The sequence below is a fragment of the Hibiscus syriacus genome, unplaced genomic scaffold (assembly GCF_006381635.1).
Source record: "Hibiscus syriacus cultivar Baekdansim isolate YM2019G1 unplaced genomic scaffold, ASM638163v2 tig00000329_pilon, whole genome shotgun sequence".
NCBI lineage: Eukaryota > Viridiplantae > Streptophyta > Magnoliopsida > Malvales > Malvaceae > Hibiscus > Hibiscus syriacus.
In genome coordinates this window covers 1,361,046-1,369,373 of record NW_024061782.1, presented here as the reverse complement: position 1 = coordinate 1,369,373, position 8,328 = coordinate 1,361,046, and the positions used below count along the sequence as shown (strand labels likewise).

The window sequence follows — 8,328 nt, the reverse complement described above, 5'->3', positions numbered from 1 at the left end:
TCTCAAGCTGGCTACACGTTACTACGGTCCTTACAAAATCATCAAACGTATAGGGTCAGTGGCTTATCTAGTTGTCTGAATCTTCTAAAATTCATCTGATTTTTCATGTAAGCCTTTTAAAGAAAAAGGTCGGGGAAAAAGTGTGTTTTTTTTCAATCGATCATTCAGAACTCGATCAGGATGGGAGCTTAAAAATTTACCTTGAATAAATGCTTGACAAACACATGGTGAAGAGAAATAACCAAGTGATAACTATTGATACAGTGGACAAACATGGTGCCTTGATTCCAATCCCAATTATCGGTAATGCATAAATTAAGTTTGTTTCACCACCAAACATAAAAGATAAAATAAATTATAGCAGAAAATTTCATAAAATAGTTAAAAAAAGTACCCATCAAAACCATCAATTATAGCTAAGTTCAAGCAAAATAACATGCGTCAAGCAAGAAACAAAACCCAGACCAGCAAATCAACTAAGGATGAAGATAAACAAGTAAAAAAGAAAAATATAGAGAGCAAAACAATTGATCATCAATAAGGGGGGAAAACCCAGGAACAAAACTGAATGATAATCAGAAAATGAACAGATATTGGGGAAGATGACTTGACCTGCAAAGGCTAGACATATGCAGAAGGAATTGTCGGAGAGAACAATTAAGAAGAGAGGGAGAGAGCTCAAAGTACATGGAAGAAGGTGAGAGTATTATGCTTCTTTATTTGTGTTAGGTGTAGGTTGTTGCCCAAAATTGACTCGTCAAGTCATGATTTTTTTTGGTTAATTCATTTACGATTTCATTAATGGAAAGAGTTTCAACGATTACCTTTTTCCTTAAAATTTTCAAGTATGAAACAGAGAAGAATCATCAAAGAAATTGAAGATTAAACAAAGGAAAAGTAGATATGTAAACTCACATCCTTGCTTGATCGCTTTCAGCTTTTCAGAGAATCAGTTTTTCAGGGGAGCAGCGACGAAAGGCGGACGAAAATCACGCACGACGGAAATTTCACATAATCAGCCAGAACGAAATTTCACATAATCAGCCAGAACGAAGGGAAAAGGCTATATTAGACAAGGAGGACGGGAATAATGAAATACCTAAAGGAGACGAGGGATAGATATTCCGGGAAAACAGTAAAAAAAATTACTGTTGGTATTACTTTTTAACTAACACTTGGTAATGTGCCCCTATCCAAATGTGGATATATTCATCCGATAAAAAAATATTTCTCCCATAAATGATTATACCCTGAACCAAATGGGGCCTTAGTTACAGCAAGGACAACCAACTATAGGATCATCTAGCTGAATAGTCCCGTGTAAGCAAATAAAACAAGGGTACCGGGCATGTAGAAAATCATTTCAATATTGAATGAGGTTGCTCTTTTCTGAAATTTCTCTTCCTTCTCTAAATCTTCTTTTCTCATTCTTTACTTCTATTTTCTTCGATCATCGTTCTTCGATTCTCTTAAGTTCATAACAACTTAAAAAATAACCCAGGTTGAGTTTTCACCGAAGCTTTGACGACTTCCTCTACGGAAACGACGACGCTATTCGACAAGGGGACGGTTGAGTTTTTCTCAGCGTGAGACGACGCTCTCATTGGTGGAAGTGATGACGGTCACGACTGACCAGAGAAGGGTTCTATGGTGAGGGGAAACAAACAATTTCTTATTGTTTTGTGATGATCAACGGTCGATTTGGGTGATTGATGATCGAGGTTGGGGTCGTGAGGCACCAATGAAACTGTTGGTAGTGGCAGTGTACGCCACCAGCTGGTGGTGGTGGCGGCATCGGAGAAGGGGGAAGGGAGAAGGGAGGGGAAATTTGTTTTCAAAAAAAGATTTTTTTTAAAAATAATATATATATTTTTTAATAAAATAAATATTTTTAAATAAATATTTAAAAGTATTAGAACGACATGTGTTACTTAACGGAGATTTTAACGGCAGTTAACGTTTGAACATCTAAAAATATAACGTTGGAAAACATTATATATCTAATTCTTACGAAAAAATTTTAAATACTAAAATGTTTTTAAAGACAAAATTGAATCATTTATTTTTGTATTAATCCGTCAAAAAAATAGTTGCTCACGAGTAGAAGAGTAAGCGTTGAGTAGATTTTAAATTAACACCCAAACAACACCGATTCAGAAATGATAGTGTTTTTTACCATCCTTAAAATATAAAGATTAAACTTTTCCACATTGAAAAATATTACTTATAGTTTTCTTCTTAACAACCTTATCATAAATTATTTTTATTTTTATTTTAATATCGTATAATGAAAATGATTCTTATACATTAATAGTTAAATCATTCATCATTAATGAAAAATTCAATATCATATTCTATTTTTATAAATTATACAATGCCATTAAAAGAATAAGTTTTACTTTATAATTGATCTATAATCTAATATCTATAAATATATGAGTTATATATCTAACGTATCAATCACCAACTTACTACCTTAAAACAATCTGTTCTTAGTAATTACACATGTCACATGTCACATTTCACATTCGATCAAAATGCATGTAACATATTAGACACACAGTACAAGCAGCATTTTGATTGAAATTATTGATTGTAAATGTGTTAAATCTTATTAATAATTAAATAAACAAAATAATAATTAACAATATAATCAACAACGGGTATTTGATCAAATAAAAAAAAAGAAACCACATTCGTAAAATATAATGAAATAAATAAACCGAAGCCAAAGTTGTTCATTAAACATCTGTAATATGGAAGCAATAATTGGAATAAAACTATATGAGTTGCAAAACATCCGATCCGCAAAGCTAAGCAAAGATTATCAAATTCTCTACAATAAGCAGTAGTGTTAAATAATTCCCAGAAACACAAACAAAAACATTATTATCAGTCTAAAAATTAGAGATTAAACCAAATGCAATGTCTGTCACAGATCTTGAAAGTGTTCCTTTGCCATGTTTTTCAAGGTACAATGACAAATAGAGGCTGCAAAATTCAGAAATATAAAGGAGATTTCAGACAAATATAATGAAAAGAATACGAGAGACTTGATAGAGAAAACAGGGTTTTACCATGTCCACACTAACTGGCTTCCCATCCTCTGCCAGTATCTCGGTTATGGTTCCGGATTGGTCCGCCTGATTCAAAACCGAATGTTACGAATCAAAAACGAATAGCAAGACATTCGAGAAGAAAGGGCAATGAAGAACCATTCATTTTTTATATATGAAGAATATTCTCTCATTGTCTGAGCGCTAAATTAAGTAGGAAAGGGTATGAACATACTTCGATTTCGTTCATCAGTTTCATTGCCTCGATGATGCAGATAACTTGGCCCTTCTGTACTTTATCACCCACCTAAAAAAAGAGGAACAACCCCCATTTGAATGAGTATCTGATTATCATTTGAGGAAAAATTCCGATTAAGTTGCAAGCAAGCTGCGAGCACTTACCTTGACGAATGGTGGTTCACCTGGTGCTGGACTCTTGTAGAAGGTTCCAGCCATGGGGCATTTGAGGGGAGGATGGGATGAATTGCCAGTTTTAGCAGGGGGAGCAGAGGGCGGTGGTAGTGCAGGAGGGGCAGGGTTTGAAGGAGCTGGAACAGCTGCTGGGGCTGCTGCCGGGGGTGGAGTTTGAAACATCGCATGAGGCATGTATTGTGGCATGAAAACAGGGGACGCTGGTTCCAGTGGCTGTAAAGCTTCCTTCTTTCTTATTACAAGCTCACAATCCGATGCTTCAGTTGCAACTCCGTAATATCTCTCGAATCAACAAGTCTATCCATGAAACATAACACCAACATCGCTTACTGATCCTTTGTGTAACGAAGACTTTTATGTAATTGTACTCTAAAGATAAAGAAGCTTCTTCAACTTACTTAACAAGGTCCGATACTTGTGTCATGAATGCTGAGATTGCAGCAACATTCGGTATCGCCTTCTTGGCAGATTTGTCATCTTCCTTTGGCAATGTAGTTTTATGCTTCTTGTCAACTACCGGTACAGAATTCGATGATTTCTCTACAGCAATCTAAAAGTTTACAAAATTCATTTAGTAGAACATCAATACAATCTCATTTAATCAAGGCAAAATTATAACTTTGACATGAAAACACACCTCGTTAAGCTTTGCCTGCGTTCTGAAGGCCATAGTCTTCTTCCCATTATCCCACTGCAAATCACAGCCAGATCAAGAAACAATATAAACAAATTTAAACATTTATGAAGATGAACAATTTTGTCCCTGCACATCACAAAACTGTCTCAGAGCAATGAATACGAAACCGACATCCCACTCATGCATACATGATTTTCCTATTCGGGATATCAAATCTATTCAGGGTTTCAAATTGTGGTCCGAAAACGTGTTAGCGCCCACGAAATAGCGGTAGCGCCGCCGTCCGAATTACCCGCTACACCCGCAATAGCACCCGTTACGGCCACAATAGCGGTAAACACGAAATGACCGAAATCGCGACTGCCATTTGAAACCCTGAATCTATTGACAAGTATGTGTTATAGAAACCTTCAATATTCAACCATGTTGATGGAACGCGGGTATGAATGCTAAACACATACGGGATTTAAATTATGGTTGCAATCGCATTTTCGGCTGCGTTTACTGCAACTGTAGCAATAACATGTGCTATTGCAGTCATTGCGGCTATCACAGTTGTGCAATAATGGTTTCAAACGGAACCTTTACCGCTATTCAAATCCCTGGACACAGGTATGTTGCTAACTCAACAATGCTTTCATATGGCTAAAAACAATAATTTCCAAAATTAAACTACAAATTAAACACTTGAAACCCAAAATGATAAGCAATCCATTCATTCTTATTAAAATTAAATAAAAAGAAGGATCTCCAGCTACAATCATTAACCATATAATTAAAAACCCACATCCTAAAACCCATAATTTTCCAAACGGAACAAAAGATTCAGCTTTAAATGACCAAATTAAAAGAAAAAGAGAAAAGAAAGTAACCTGGAATCCAGAAAATGCAGGCACTTGGATTGAAGATCCAACTGAGAGGCAAGATTTGGAGGTAAACTTTGAACAACATTGAGGAAGAGTAGAAGAGATGTTTGGAAATTGGGTTTGTTGCAGCTTTGGTTTCACAAAAGGAGAGATCTTGGGGCATGGAACTGAGATTGAAAATGTCATTTCTAATGAGTTTTAAAGCAAACCCAGAGCTGCTTTTAGCTTTATATATAAAAACAAACAACGAGAAAGGAAGAAAGAAAGGAGGAAGGCAAATGTCGGCGATGAGATTTAAGAGAAATCTTTGGGAAAACCCAAAATGGGTTTAAAACTGAAGAATTAAGAGAGAGAAATTTTCAATTATTTAATATTATATTTTTGAAATTCGATAGTTACGATGAACAGAGTTCCATGGTCTTAACTAACCTCAACTACTCAACACCTCCCCTGTTTTCCTTTCTTTTCTAAATAATTTCCGATTTCCATGAATATAAATTCAGTTTTTTTATTTTAATTTAATCATTCTTAATTCTTTTATTCTTTTATCAGTGTAGAAATTAAATTGATACATTCAGACCCAACATGTATTTTCATCTTATTGTGAACCGCACCAAATAAATATTGGTTACAATCTCGTACATGGTAATGCTCTTCTCCAATCTGCAAACACTAACTAATAGAAGTGTCCAATCGATATGTTATGTAAATAATCGAACCAAATTATCAGGAATTGAATTAATCAAACCCTAAACATTTTTACTCATTCTCTGTTCGAATACTTGGCAGCTTATTTGCATCATCCGAAACACGGTGATATTAACGAGAGACTTGGAGGTAGTTGAACAACTAATCTGAATGAAAATGATGTCCAACCATGACCCAATATTTTCAGCCGACGTAAACGGCATTTAGAGCATCCACAAATGCAACAAGCATCGTACACGAGTATGTGTATGTATCCAACACTGATGTATTCAGTTTTTTCGATCAAAATAAAGTCAGAATACCATGGTTTCGATCAAAGAATTTCTTGTGGTTCTTGCCTGGAAACACGAAGACAGGCATGCTTATTAAAGAACCAAGAAGACACCAAAATGAATAGGAACGTTACCCTTGGTTGTTTCCCAGAAACTCAGCTTGTACAAAAGTGCCAAAATGTATTTTGCGGTGTGATCCATTGATAAAGAAAAACCAAAATAATCTAAAAACGGTTCCAGTAAGTCCGGCGTCTAAACCAGTTGTAGTCGGGCAAACCCTGGATGGGGCCCATGGCAGCAATCGCGATGTCCTGTGAAAACCAAACATAAACGGCATTAAAAACATTACATTGTTCAGTTTCAATGTCTCATCTCACCAAAATTTATAGTCTTGACCCTATTTCATTCAAAGCAGAAAGTGTAGGTAAGGGCTAGGTTTGGTAGCAGTTCCCACCCTATCATAAATAAATCGGGTTGCCACACGTTTAATGGTGGTTGGGTCAACAGCATCAATCCTAGCAAATAATTCATTAAACGGGATTATATGTATTCTGCGATTGTAATTATATTAAAATTTTAAATTACTTTTACTTCAATTAAAATTAAACATTTTAAAATTATATATAGTTCAATTATATATTAACTTTGAGATAAATTTATTATTTTATTTAGAGTTTAAACTCCTTCTTCGATTGTAATTAGAATTTTTTTTTTCATTTTTTAAAGTATAAATTTAATTATTTTAAGCAATTAATTTTTATGAAAATATTATTTAAAAACTACTTTGCCTCTATTCTTCTTTTGAACTAGAGAAAGTCGTGAATATAGATTTAAATTAAAAGTAATAAAGGATTATTAATTGGATTTGCATATGATTATTCGAGATCGGAAGGGTCGTTATGGTGGTGTCATTAATTGGATTTGCAAATGTTATCGGGTGGTGCCGGGAAGATGCTCGTTGTTTCTGTTTTGAGTTGTATGTTGATTACCCTTATGGTAGTGTCTAAGCTTTTGTTATTTTGGCATATCCAATTCCATGGCCGTGTGTTGATTGTTGTAAACCATTTGCTGCGGTTTGCTTTGGCCATGGGATTCTTTTGTTGGATTTGTTGTAGCAAAATGGTTTATAGCGGCGTTTTTTGAAAAAACATCGGTAACTTTATTGTTACCACGGCGTTTTTAGAATAAACGCCACAAATAACAATTTTTGCGGCGTTTTTTTATTAAAACGCCGCTAAAGATTCGTAATTTAGTAGCGTTTTTATAAAAACGCCGCTATAAACTAATACTTTAGTGGCGTTTTTATGCGAACGCTGCTATAGACTCGTAATTTAGTGTCGTGCAAGTTTAAAGTTTCTAAGTCCGGATTCCCTTTAACCGTTTTTTATTTTTTCCCCTTCACCTATTTTTTCACTCCCGCCGTTTAACCAAACCCATATGATGCTTCAATTCGAAGCTTGGCACCTGAAACAATGACATCGTCAGCGAAGAAATTTGCAAGCTCTACTTTCCTTTGGTTAACATTTCTGGTCACTCTCATGGCGTTTCTCCTTAAGTTTAAATCTTCATAGGACTTCGCTTCCCTTCCATCCCAGTTTTCCATTTTTTTTCTTTTTTGTTTTGTTTGGAAACTTGAAATATTCTCTTTTTTTAATGCAAAAATTATTTACTGCTGAAGAATTGACACTATATAATGGAACTGATGTATCATTATGATGCAGGGGGATCCGAGACAGATGATGCTGAGCTGTCAGATTGCACATTGATGGCGCTGAGATACCATGAGTTGGCAGATCAGCGCAAAGGCGGGAATTGATTGTGACATGTTCCTCATTGGTGTCGTTTTGAGTATGTTTCAGTCTTTTGGCCATAACTTTGGCTACAGGTGTCAGAATCGCGCATAAGACCCCAATCCGAAAAGCTCTTTTCGACGCGCACGCTCTCTACATTGAGCTACGCTCCATGTGACCTTTTTTTCAACCTCAAATTCTGCCATGTGACCTTACATGACTTTTCTTGGTTTTGTTGTGACTTTTTACCGCCGATTCATTAGAAATTTCAGTACTCTGATCGCCCCTATCACAGAGTGCCTCAAGGGGCGTGATTTCCAGTGGTCTGAGGAGGCAGGGCCAGTTTTCAACTGGTCAAGCAGAAGATGACCGAGGCTCCAGTTTTGGCACTTCCAGATTTTGACAAAGTGTTCGAGGTAAATTGTGATGCATCTGGCATTGGCATTGGTGGTGTTCTGAGTCAGGCAGGTCGTCCGGTTGCTTTTTTCAATGAGAAGCTATCGGGATCAAAGAAAAATTATTCCACTTATGATCTGGAGTTCTATGCCATAGTTCAGTCCCTGAAGC

At 35.8% G+C, this 8,328-nt stretch overlaps 1 long non-coding RNA gene and 1 pseudogene across 1 annotated transcript; both read right to left on the bottom strand.

Annotated features, from left to right (window-relative positions):
* Positions 1–2,752: 2,752 nt before the first annotated feature.
* LOC120170630 lies at positions 2,753–5,439 on the bottom strand (annotated as a pseudogene).
* Positions 5,440–6,040: 601 nt separating this feature from the next.
* Positions 6,041–6,474, bottom strand: LOC120170565. Its single transcript, XR_005520795.1, has 2 exons — positions 6,426–6,474; positions 6,041–6,282 (listed from the first exon to the last, which is right to left on the bottom strand). It is a non-coding gene; the product is annotated as an uncharacterized LOC120170565 (long non-coding RNA).
* Positions 6,475–8,328: the final 1,854 nt, after the last annotated feature.